We start from the raw sequence: 13964 nt of genomic DNA on the forward strand, positions 1-13964 counted from the left end.
TAGTAATTTAAATATATCATCCCACTGTCTTCTAGCTTCCATGGTTTCTGCTGAGAAATCTACACATAGTCTTATTGGGTTTCCCTTGTATGTGATGGATTGTTTTTCTCTTGCTGCTTTCAAGATCCTCTCTTTCTCTTTGACCTCTGACATTCTAACTAGTAAGTGTCTTGGAGAATGCCTATTTGGGTCTAATCTCTTTGGGGTGCGCTGCACTTCTTGGATCTGTAATTTTAGGTCTTTCATAAGAGTTGGGAAATTTTCAGTGAAAATTTCTTCCATTAGTTTTTCTCCTCCTTTTCCCTTCTCTTCTCCTTCTGGGACACCCACAACATGTATATTTGTGCGGTTCATATTGTCCTTGAGTTCTCTGATACCCTGTTCAAATTTTTCCATTCTTTTCCCGATAGTTTCTGTTTGTTTTTGGAATTCAGATGTTCCATTCTCCAAATCACTAATTCTATCTTCTGTCTCTTTAAACCTATCATTGTAGGTATCCATTGTTTTTTCCATCTTTTCTACTTTATCCTTCACTTCCATAAGTTCTGTGATTTGTTTTTTCAGTTTTTCTATTTCTTCTTTATGTTCAGCCCATGTCCTCTTCATGTCCTCCCTCAATTTATCAATTTCATTTTTGAAGAGGTTTTCCATTTCTGTTCGTATATTCAGCATTAGTTGTCTCAGCTCTTGTATCTCATTTGAACTATTGGTTTGTTCCTTTGATTGGGCCATATTCTCAAGCTTCTGAGCGTGGACAGTTATCTTCTGCTGCTGGCATCTGGGCATTTAGTCAGATTTCCCTGGGTGTCAGACCCAACAAGGTTGTAAGATTTTTCTGTGAAATCTCTGGGTTCTGTTTTTCTTATCCTGCCCAGTAGGTGGCGCTCGTGGCACACGTTTGTCTGTGGGTCCCACCAGTAAAAGGTACTGTGGGTCCTTTAACTTTGAAAAACTCTCGCCATCCGGGAGGTTCGCTAGCCGAAGAGGCTTGGAAGAGTGCCAACTGGCCCGGGGTCCAAACGCGGGGAGGATCGCTCGCCGCCGCAGCCCGGGAAAGCGCCCGTCCGAATTTCCTAGTCGGCCCGATGGCGGGAGGGTGCCAGCCGCAGCGGCCCGCCCGGGAGAGTGCACGTTCCCGGGGAGTCACGGATTTGGAAGGCCCCCCCCCGTCGCCGTTCTCCGCGGCCTCAGGATTTCCGATCCAATTCTCTCAGTTGGTCCGGGGGGCCGCGCGTGGTGTGGGCACCAGCCGCCGCGGTTTAAGGGGACCGCCTGTCCAATTCTCCCAGCCGGCCCGGGAAGGGGGAAGGGAGTGACTCCGGCCGCTTGCTGCCCTGCCCGGTGAAGCCCGCGCCCCTCGGCGATCTCACCAGAGTGGTTTCTCTCAGCCAGCCAGACGTTCCAGGATGGGGTACGCTGTCTTTTTTTATCTCTGTCGTGGCTTTGGGAGCTGTTCTGTATCGTTTCTACTCCCCTAGTAGCTGTCCTGAGGCACCTGTTCTATGCTAAACAGCCTCGGGAGTTTCAGGCTCAGCATTTTGAAGTCAGTGGGGACAGCCCAGGTAGGTGAGAGCCGCTCCCGCTCCTGAGGCCTCACTCAAAGTTCAGACATGGCCTGGGGTGCCTCCAGCCAGCTGCTGCCGGGCTGCCTTCCTGGGTTCCGAAGGTCACCGGCGTCCAGTTGAGAGGGCGCAGGGATGGCAGCACAGGCCAGCCAGGGATGGCACACTTCTCCCGGACCACAGCCGCCCCTAGACGTGCGGGTAACTGCCATTGGCAGCCCCTTTTAACATGAAAAAGTTAGAATGGGCATAGCCCAAATACTCCTAAAGAGTGGGAGAAAGATCAAAGGTGATGGTGGAGTTATATAGAGAAGGTAGGGTTTAACAAATTAGTATGATTACTGAATTTTTATATTAGATTTCTCTTAGTCTCCAGTATCTTAGAGTAGCTGGAAGTAACCCTAAAATTGTGAAATTATAACCCATACCAAACTCTGAAATCTGTTCTATAACTAATTGTTGAGATGTGCTTTGAAATGTATTGCTTTTTTTTGTATATATGCTATTCTTCACAAAAAAAGAAAAGAAGAGTTGATTGTAATGATAAGAAATAATAATTTAAAAAATAAGTTGGGTATAAATGTGAAAGTTAATTTCTGAATTCCCAGTTTGATTCTATTGGTCTATAAGTTTGTCTTCCTGCCATTATCATGCTGTTTTAATTACTACGGCTTTGTAAGAAGTTCTAATTGGGAAGTGTTACTCTCCCAATTTCATTCTTCTTTTTCAAAATGGTTTTAGCTATTTGGGACCCTTACCCTTCCATATAAATTTGGTGATTGGCTTTTCTGTTTCTGCAAAGAAGGCTGCTGAAATTTTTATTGGAATCCATTGGATCAGTAAATTGCTTTGGGTAGAATTAACATTTTAACAATATTTAGTCTTCTAATCCATGAATATGAAGTATCCTTTCATTTACTTAGGTCTTCTGTTATTTCTTTTAGCAATATTTTGCAGTTTTCTGCATAAATCCTTTACATCCTTGGTTAGATTAAATCCTATATATTTGAGCCTTTTAGTTGCTATTGTAAATGAATTTTTTATTGATTCCTTCTTCAGATTGGTCATTATAAAGAAACACTGCTGATTTTTGCATTTTCATCTTGCACTCTGCCACATTGCGAATTAGTTTATTAACTTTAGTAGCTTTATTGTGGATTTTTTAGGATTTTCTGTATATAGGACCAAGTTATTTGCATATAGGGAAATTTTCACTTCTTCCTTTCCAATTTGAATGTATTTCATTTCTTTCTTTTGTTTAATTGCTCTGGCTAGAACTTCCAGTGCAATGTTGACTAACAGTGGTGATAGTGGGCATCCGTGTCTTGTTCTTGATCCTAGAGGGAAAGATTAGTCTTTCACCATTGACTATAATGTTAGCAGTGAGTTTCTCATATATATTTATAACATGTTGAAGAAGTTCTTTCTGCTCTTAGTTTTCTGTTTTTTCTCTAGAAGGGTGGTAGATTTTTGCAATGACTTCTCTGCATCAATTAAGGTGATCATGTGGGTTTTTCCCTTCATTTTGCTATTGTGTATTTCACTAATTGATTTTTTTATGTTGAACTTCCTTGCATACCAAGGATAAATCCCACTTGATCATGGTGTATAATTCTTTTAATGTGCTGCCAGCTTCAGTTTGCTGGTATTTTATGGAGGATTTTTGCATGTATATTCATAAGGGATATTGGTCAGTAGTTTTCTTGTCTTGTGATATCTTTCCTGGATTTGGTATGAGGATAATATAGGCTTATACAATGAGTTAGGGACTGTTTCCTTCTCGTTTTGGCTACCTGGCTTGCTAAAGCAAATACCATTCAATAGGTTGGTTTAAACAATGGAAATTGATTAGTTCATGGTTTTGAGGCCAATCAAGGCATCATTAAGGCAATGCTTTTTTTTCAAAGACTGAAGTTCTGGGTCTGGCTGCTGGTAATCCTTAGTACTTGGATCCTCTGTCACATGCAATGTGCATGGCAGCCCCTCCTGCATCTCTGTTCTATTCCAGGTTCCACTAAATTTCAGCTTCTTGCTTCCCATGGTTTTTTTCTCTCTGTTTGAATTTCATTCTGCTTATGAAGGGCTGCAGTGATAGAATTAAGTAAAACCCATCCTAATTGGCTTGGTTGACAGTTTAACTGAAGTAACCTCATTAAAAGGCCCAACTTACAAGGGTTCACCCACAGGAATGGATTAAGTTTAAGAACATGTATTTCTGGGGTACATGCAGCTCCAAACCACTACACACCCCTTCAGTTTGGGGGGTAGAGTTTAAGTAGGATTGATTTTAATTTTCCTGGGAATGTTTGGTAAAATTTACCAATGAAATCATCTGACCCTGGGTTTTTCTTTTTTGGTAGTGTTCTAGTTTGCTAGCTGCCGGAATGCAATATACCAGGAATGGAATGACTTTTAACAAGGGGAATTTAATGAGTTGCTAGTTTATAGTTCTAAGGTCAAGAAAACGTCCCAACTAAAACAAGTCTATAGAAATGTCTAATCAAAGGCATCCAGGGAAAGATACCTTGGTTCAAGAAGGCCGATGAAGTTCAGGGTTTCTCTCTCAAGTGAGAAGGCACATGGTGAACACAGTCAAGGCTTCTCTCTCAGCTGGAAGGGCACATGGCGAATATAGCATCATCTTCTAGCTTTCTCTCCTGGCTTCTGGTTTCATGAAGCTCCCCGGGAGGCGTCTTCCTTCTTCATCTCCAAAGGTCGCTGGCTGGTGGACTCTCTGCTTCGTAGTATTGTGCTCTCTGAATGTCTCTCTCCAAAATGTTTCCTCTTTTATAGGACTCCAGTAAACCAATCAAGACCCACTCCAATGGGTGGAGACATGTCATCCCATAATCCAGTTTAACAACCATTCTTGACTAAATCACATCAACCAGGGAGATGATCTCATTACAGTTTCAAATATACAGTATTGAATAGGGATTATTCTCCCTTTAAGAAATGGGATTTATAGCAAAACATGGCTTTTCTTAGGGGGCATACTTCTTTCAAACCAGCACAGGTAGGTTTTTGTTTCATTATCGGATCTCAAAGCTTCATTGAGCAACTCATATCAGGCAGCATCCCATTCAGAAAGTAAAGTGAAACTCTACCAGGGAGTGGAAAGGGGAAGCTCATATAGGGCAAATGAGGAAATGTTCTGATTGACATCGTTTCTATTTTACATAGGGGAGGTCTTACAAAGTGGGAAGTAAATATACACTGATTACTATGGTATGCTTGTGATACTGATGTCCATTTTGATAAGCTATCTGTAGTGGACTGCAACTATTTTTTTATCACCAGGTGTTGCTTATCTGCAGTTCTGTAGGTTGAGTTTTGTCTTCTGGAAAAACCCTTCTCAGAGAGAGGATCTTGTCTTGGAAACTCCCAATGCAGACTTACCAATGTCCCCCTTTTAGTCATTTTTCCAATGATCTCATTGAAAACATGAACAAAGCACTCCAGTCACTACCATTGATTTATTTTCTTGTCAGGCAGTTAAGTAGATTTGGTCAGTTGTTTTGTTGCATTTTTCTTTTTCATTTTTCAGTGTTTTTCCTTTCTTGATTGCAGTGAGAGTCATTGGGTGGCTGTTCAATTACATTTAAGACCCTTGGAGTAGGGTTACTTACTCATTTGAGTGGATGATGGGTGCAGCCATTTCTCTTGAGTCAGAATGTCTATCTTTTTGTTTTTTAGTCTCAGTCCACTAAAGACAGTCTCATTTTCCTTTAGATTAGCCATCTTAAAAGCAACCATCTGTTTTGAAGGTGATTAGGAATTTTATCAGAATCATATAACATAGTTTATACACAAAATAAAAACATATAGATTGATAATCACAATTAAAAACATAAATTCAAAGTGTACTGGTTTGTCCCCATGGTCCATTAAACCAAGAACTTAATCAGGAACTAGATCTGTCCATTGAAATGTTTGAGCTTGTTTAATATTAAAAAAACTTAACTTGGTCCCTCAAAATATTCAGCTTATTTGTCACTGTGCCATACTCATTAACATAAATGCAAAATTGTTCATGGACAGTCAGGGTATCTAAAGTCCATCTGTTTTGCAAGAACACAGATGCTAAGTTATCAATTTCAGCCTGGAGAGCCTGAAAAACATTGAGTGGTATTAAAGCTGCTTCAAAACCTTAGATATATTTATAACTGCTCTTTCCAAGTCATGCACTCTTAGGGAAGGTATAACAGTATGCATGAAAGAATGGAACCCTGCATTATGGAAGGCCAGTGGATTGAGGGTATTGGCCCTCTTTTGTTGGTTTGAAGCACCATATACCAAAGATCTTAAGTTAGCTTTATGACTGGCATCTAGGGTACAATATATGCAAGGTCACAGCATCCAGTCCAATGTACAGGCCAGCAACAAAACCATTCATTTACCTGCAGATGCACAAAGGTGATGCAAAACTGCTCAGACAATGAACAGTAGCAGAATTTGATTACCCACAGGAGTGTGCCATAGTTTTTCATTGAAACATAAAATATCTCTGCACAGTCATCCTTCTTTTGATCAAAGATAACCTCAGAAAGATTGTTCTCAATCATAAAATAAAGCTTGTTTCATTAGACTTAGCCCGTTTATTTATATATGTGCAGCAAGAAAGATGATTTGCTATTTAGGCCTTTTAAAGTTTTCTTTGCTGAAAGTTTTCATAAGGAAACTACTATTGGGCTTTTAAAAGTCTCTTGAGGCTAGGAAGCCAAGCCAAGAATTTGACACCAGATTTCACATCATTCCCCATAGATTTGGGTGAATTACTCTTTCTCAGCATCCCAAAATATCATATGGTTCCTATGCTTGCCAGAAAACAACTTTATTTACTGATCTGTAAGCCTGGGAGCCCTGGAGCCAGGTACCAGACAAGTATTTCTAAGACAATTTTGTAATCATTGGCTCCTTAAAGTCAACCTTAGTTCCCTAAAAGTCTCTGGTCACGTCTGATTAAAGGAGCATCATTCTCAAACATGACATTCCAGACAAAGCCTTGGTTATATAACCAGTGTCTCCAATTAAGTCCTGTTAACAAAGAAGACAGATTCTGATTGAAAATAATCATATTGGCATAAAATTAAGAATATTCAATAAGAGTTTCTGAATTCTGGAGGAATCCGGCAGGAAGAAGATGAATGTTTTATGAATTATAGATAGCTTAAGGGAAAAAAGTAAGAATTCCTTGCATCTAGAAAATAGAACATTAAAACACCAGTAATACCCTTGAGGAATGGGAGAAAAAATGTGGAACTAATAAACTTTACCACCCAGGTAGTCCCGGATACTTTCTCAAGCATTGCAAATTCCCAAGTCAATAGGCCAAGCCCTTGATCTTGAGGCTTGCTCTTGTGAAGCTTATTCATGTAGCAGAGGAGCTTAGCCTACCTATAGTTATGCCTAAGAGTTACTTCCAGAACTTTTTTCTTGCTCAGATGTGGCCTCTCTATCTCCAAGCCCAACTCTGCAAGTGAAATCATTACCCTCCTCCCTTTGCAATACATGACATCCAGGGGTGAAAATCTCCCTGGCAACAGGGGATATGAATCTCAGGGATGAGACTGGCTGTGGTACCATGGGATCGACAATGCCTGCCTGACCAAATGGAGAAAAAGAATTGTAACAAAATAAGGTATCAGTGGCTGAGAGAGTTCAAATAGAGTTGAGAGGCTATTCTGGATGCTACTCTTATGCAAGCTTCAGCTAGATGTTACCATTTACCATGGTTTGCCAAGCTCCAAACCAAACCATTCTGCCAACCCTAAAACACACCTAGGGCCCTATCTGAGATTCAACAAAAGTTTCATGCACTATGATTACTTTCCAGAAACTTACAACCTCCAGATGGGTCTCTGGACCAGAAAGGTCCTGGAATGCAGAAGGGCCAGTCTCTCTAGAATATCAGCTAGTTCCAACCCCCTATCCTATATTATCAACAGCCCTTTCCAACATGAAAAATTTAGAATGGGCATAGTCCACATATCCCTAAAAATTGGGAGAAAGATCAAAGGAGAAGGAGGAGATATAACAGAGAAGATAGGATTTAGCAAATAAGTATGATTGCTGAATCATTATATTAATATTTCTGTTAGTCTCCAGTGTCTTGGAGCAGCTAGAAGGAAAAACCTAAAATTGTGGAACTGTAACCCATACCAAACTCTGAAATCTGTTCTTTAACTGTTTGTTACGATGTACTTTGAAATTTTTTGCTTTGTTTGTTGTGCTGGTTTGAAAGGATGTATGCCCCCTAGAAAAGCCATATTTTAATCAAAATGCCATTTCATAGAAGTAGAATAATCCCTATTCAATACTGTATGTTTGAAGCTGTGATTGGATCATCTCCCTGGATGATGTGATTTAGTCAAGAGTGGTTGTTAAACTGGATTAGGTGACGATATGTCTCCACCCAATTAGGTGGGTCTTGATTGGTTTACTGGAGTCCTATAAAAGAGGAAGCATTTTGGAGAAGGAGATTCGGAGAGAGCAGAGAATCCTGCAGCACCATGAAGCAGAGTCCACGAGCCAGCGACCTTTGGAGATGAAGAAGGAAAACACCTCCAGGGAGCTTCATGAAACCAGAAGCCAGAAGAGAAGAAGCTAGCAGATGACGCTGTGTTTGCCATGCGTCCTTCCAGATGAGAGAGGAACCCTGACTATGTTTACCATGCGCCTTTCCAGATGAGAGAGAAACTCTGACTGTGCTCGCCATGTGCCCTTCTGCTTAAGAGAGAAACCTTGAACTTCATCGGCCTTCTTGAACCAAGGTGTCTTTCCCTGGATGCTTTTGATTGGATGTTTCTATAGACTTGTTATAATGGAGACGTTTTCTCGGCCTTAGAACTGTAAACTAGCAACTCATTAAATTCCCCTTTTTAAAAGCCATTCTGTTTTCGGTATATTGCATTCCGGCAGCTAGCAAACTAGAACATTTGCATATATGTTATATTTCACAATTAAAAAAACCGTTAAAAGGAAATGAATCATACAGTAAAAATGGGTGAAAAAATCCCATCATGAATAATCCAAATAAAACTATGATCATTTTTTATCAGCTCATTCAGTCACAGGTAATTAATCCTTGTTCAGCTCAATCTTGTTTTAGCAGTCTCATGAATCCATCATCTTCACTAGAATTCTGGAGATCTTGCCTCAATCCAGTGGTATGGTTTCAAAGTTATCTAAGCAATGGTATTAGAAGCCTGCTCTATAGTCCTTTCATGGGTCTCTGAGACCATGCTTTTTGTGGAAGATGAAACCCTCTTCCTGGAGCTGATTACAAGTGTTTTCAGGGAAGCATCAGAATAAAAACTATCTGAGAGAGAAGACAAGGAGGTCAGAGAACTCAAAGCATTCAAGGAGGCCTTCACCTTTCTCACCTCCAGAACCATCAGCATTTGCCTTCAGATCCTGGCTTCATCATCAAAACTGATTAAAGAAAAACTTTTCATGCAATTTAGGATCTCACAGCTTTATTAAGTGACTCATAAATCAGGCAGCATCCCATTCAGAAAGTAAAAGGGAGGTTCCATTGGTAGGTTTTTGATTACTAATTCACTCTTTTTATTAGTTACTGATTTGTTAATATCTTCTATTTCTTCTTGAGCTAGGAACTTGTCTATTTCATTTAGGTTATCTAATTTTTTGGTGTACAATTGTTCATGATATCCTCTTACAATTCTTTTTATTTCTGTGGTGATGGTAGTAAGGTCTCCCTTTTTATTTATGATTGGAGTTATTTGTGTCCTTTCTTTTTCTTAGTCTATTTAAAGTTCTGTTGATTTTATTGATCTTTTCAAAGAACCAACTTTTGATTTTCTTGATTCTATGGTTCTTTTATTCTCTATATAGTTTATCTCCACTCTATTCTCTACTATTTCTTTCCTTCTGCTTGCTTTGGGTTTAGTTTCTCTTCTTTTTCTAGGTCCTCCAGTTTTGAAATTATGTCTCTGATTTGAGCTCTTTCTTCTTTTTCAATGTGAGCATTTAGTGCTATAAATTTCCCTCTCATCACTACCTTTGCTGTATCCTAAAATTTTTGGCATGTTGTGTTTTCATTTTCATTCACCTCAAAATATTTCCTAATTTCCCTTGTGATTTCTTCTTTGACCCTTTGGTTGTTTATGTGTGGTTTAATTTCCACATATTTGTGAATTTTCCATTTCTCCCTCTGTTATTAATTTCTAGCTCCATTCCTCTGTGGTTGGAGAAGATGCATTATATGATTTCAAAATTTTTTAATTTATTGAGATTTGTTTTGTGACTAATATATGGTCTACCTTGGAGAATGAACTATATGCACTAAAGAAGAATGCATATGCTGCTGCAGTTGGAGGAAGTGTATATTAAGTCTAGTTGGTTTATAGTATCATTTAAGCCTTCTATTTTCTTACTGTTCTTCTGTCTAGACGTTTGATCCATTATTAGAAGTGTTGTATTGAAATCTCCTTTTATTAATGAACCATCTATTTCTCCCTTCAAATCTGTTAATATTTGTTTCATATATTTTGGGACTCTGCTGTTAAGTGCATATATATTTGTTATATCTTCTTGTTGAATTAATCCCTTGGCCTTCTCTTTCTCTCATAACTACTTTATACCAGACCTGTGGAATATGCCATGATTTATTGTATATAAGTAGACTTGGTGGGGCATTCTTACACCTTATTCTACTGTATAAACATGTTTATGTTCAAGTTTAAATTCAAGTTTAGTTCTTCTTTTTCTTTCTAGCCTATCCCTGCCCAAACTTCTTTGTAAAGAGGGACAATCTGGGTTGTTTGGCAGTGAATAATTCAAATGCAAAGAAGCTGGAGAGATGGGAGAAATGTTTAACAGGATTATAGGCAAAAAAGAAATCAGAAACTCCAACGAAGCAGCCATTAGAGATTGTTTATAAAAATCATTGCTTTGTTTTAGTTGCACGTTCAAATCACTTATGCTTTAGAAAAATAAGGGTAGTATTAAGGGTCATTGACAATATTGATAACTTATAATACTCTATATGAAACCAAAATCCTGATCTTAGAGGTTTTTTGATTTAAATAATTTTAATAATTTCAACCCAAATCAAAAGGTCAATTGTAGGTGTTATTTCTAACCCGGGGCCTCCCTGTTCTTTTCTAAATGGTTATTCATGAATATTTTGGCTCTCTCTTGGATAATGTTTTGAACATGGAAACTATGATGACATGTGTTTTAGAAAGTCCCACATTGCTTATATCTGAATCAGCAGTAGATACACATACTAAATCAATTCAACCAACTGTTTGCTCATTCTAAAGGTTTTCAAATTTCCCAGTGATTTGATAGACCTGTTAGAATCACTTTTAAATACCAAACTCAGCCCCATTGTGCTAAAGGTGACATTTGAAACCACAAAGTATTTAACCCAGTAATTAGAAGGCCTGGCTTTCATTTTAGCCATTAACAACCTAAGATAAGGACTTAGGTTGACAAGTACATACAAGGTATGACACATCCTGATCACTGTCTAGAATCACTTTTCAGTGAACAATCACCTATAGATCAGCAGTCTGAACATTCTCTTAAGGAACCAATGTCTAGTTTAATCTTCTAGGGAATTTTCCTTTATGCCTATTAAGAAGATTACAGAACATGTATCAGCATGTTCTAAATAACCGTTCTGTGTTTTTCATTTGCACCATTTATATTCTTAGCTGGAATGAGAAACTAGTAAAATAATAGTGCTACTTGATTCTAAACATTGTTTTTAAAGTTGAAAAATCAGTGGCATTTATTTATTTTATTTTCCTATTAAAAATGTTGGGGAGTTATCCTGGAGGTTATTCTTATGCATTAAGTAGATATCACCTTGTTATCCAAGAAGTAATGTAGAGGCTGGAGGGAACTGCCTGTAAATGCAGAGCTGTAAATGCATTAGCCATGTTTCTTGATGATGATTGAATAATGATACAGCTTTCACAATGTGACTGTGTGATTGTGAAAACCTTGTGTCTGATGCTCCTTTTATCTACCTTGTCAACAGTTGAGAGGAACATATGGAATAAAAATAAACAATAGGTGGGCGGGCCGCGGTGGCTCAGCGGGCAAGAGTGCTTGCCTGCCGTGCCGGAGGACCCCGGTTCGATTCCCGGCCCCAGCCCATGTAAAAAACAAACAAACAAACAAAATATAATAAAACAAGAAAATGTTTAAAAATGTTTCCCTTTCTTCCTCCCTTCCTTCCTTCCATCCTTCCTTCCTTCTCTGTCTTTCCTTCCCTTCCTCCCTCTCTCTTTAAAAAAAAAAAAAATAAAATAAAATAAACAATAGGGGGAACAAATGTTAAAATAAATTTAGTTTGAAATGCTAGTGATCAATGAAAGGGAGGTGTAAGGGGTATGGTATGTAAAATTTTTTTTTCTGTTTTTGTTTTATTTTTCTGTTGTCTTTTTATTTCTTTTTATGAATTGATGCACATATTCTGGGAAATGATCATGATGATGAATATGCAACTATGTGATGATATTGTGAATTGCTGAGTGTATGTGTTGGGAATGTTTGTGTTTCTTTCTTGTAATTTTTTTAATTAATAAAAAATTCAAAAAAATGCTGGGGGGAGGTAATATTTTTTAATAATCTTAAGGAAAATCTTACACTTCACCCTTCGTTCCATCTCCAAAATAACTAGGATATTGTCCTGCATGGTTAATGTTCAATCAATATTCATTGACTTTATAATTTAAAAGATTAATTCTAATGATACAAAATAAAGTGTCAGTGGCTGAGAGATTTCAAACAGAGTCAAGAGGTTATCCTAGAGGTTATTCTTATGCATTACATAGATATCCCTTTTAAGTTTTTGGTGTATTGGAGTGGCTGGAGGGAAGTACCTGAAACTGTTGAGCTGTGTTCCAGTAACTTTGATTCTTGAAGATGATTGTATAAAGATATAACTTTTACAACCTGACTGTGTGATTATGAAAACCTTGTGTGTGATGCTCCTTTTATCTAGGTTATGGACAGACGAGTAAATAATATGGTTAAAAAATAAACAAATAAGGGGGGAACAAAGGTTAAAATAAATTGAGTAGATTGAAATACTAGTGTTCAATGAGAGGGAGGGTATGGTATGTGTCTTGGTCAGGTTCATGGGTCAACTTGGCCAGGTGGTGGTGCCTGGTTGTCTGGTTGGGCAAGTGGTGGCCTGTCTGTTGCTATGAGGACATTTCATGGACTTAAATCATGATGATGTTGGCTGCATCCAGAGCTGATTGCATTTGTAATCAGCTAAGGTGAGTGTCTTCTGTAATGGGTGATGCTTAATCTAATCACCTGAAGGCTTTTAAGGAGGGTTCAGAAGAGACAGTCACTCTTCCTGCTTCAGTCAGCCAGCCTCTCTTGAGAGTTGATGGGGGATCTTCATTGGAGCTGCCAGCTCATGGCCTGCCCTACGGACCTTGGATTCTACATCCCATGGTTACATGAGACACTTTTATACATTTTATATTTACGAATATCTCCTGCTGATTCTGTTTCCCTAGAGAACCCTAACTAATACAGTATGTACGAGTTTTTCTTTTTTATTTCTTTTGCTGGAGTGATGTAAATGTTCAAAAAATTATCATGATGATGAATACACAACTATGTGATGATATTGTGAGCCATTGATTATATACCATGTATGGAATATTTGTATGTCAAGAATGTTTGCATGTTTGTATGCTAAGTTTTTACAATAAAAATATTTTTTTACAAAAAAAAATAATAAAAATATTGCCCAGCTAATGAACCATTCATGTTCAATAGATACCCTACTAATCAACTGCACATTTAATAAAATGTACTATACTGGTTAAAAAAAAAAAGACTACTTCTAAAATGGTAACATTTCTACAAACATATGGACGTCTATAGGTATAAGTACAGTTAGCCTATTTCATTCTTTTTTCCCCCATTTTCAAACAAATGTTATTTGTTTTTTAAGCTTCTTCAAACAATTCTTATCTAGCGAGACTTTAGAAAGTAATCAAAACTGTTTTGGAACAAATAAATGCTTTCAATGAACTAATTTCTTATAAGCATATGTAGTTGAATCAAAGTTTTGGATAATTCTCTACTAAATTTCAAAATTAAATGTTATACGCAGAAGTGGCTTAAAATAAATTATTGCTCTGCATCATTGATTGAGCCTAAATCTAATCTTGAATTCATGGCAGATGATCTATTTTATTTTATTTTATTTTATTTTAATTTAATTTTTTATTAATTAAAAAAAATTACAAGAAACAAACATTCCCAACACATACACTCAGTAATTCACAATATCATCACATAGAGATGATCTATTTTAAGGACATAGTTGGTTGTAGTTCTCACAAATGACTGCTTACGTTTCATAGGCCTTTCTGTTTGCTGTTGATGTTGCTCTGT

Source organism: Tamandua tetradactyla, chromosome 8 (assembly GCF_023851605.1).
Source record: "Tamandua tetradactyla isolate mTamTet1 chromosome 8, mTamTet1.pri, whole genome shotgun sequence".
Classification (NCBI taxonomy): Eukaryota; Metazoa; Chordata; class Mammalia; order Pilosa; family Myrmecophagidae; genus Tamandua; species Tamandua tetradactyla.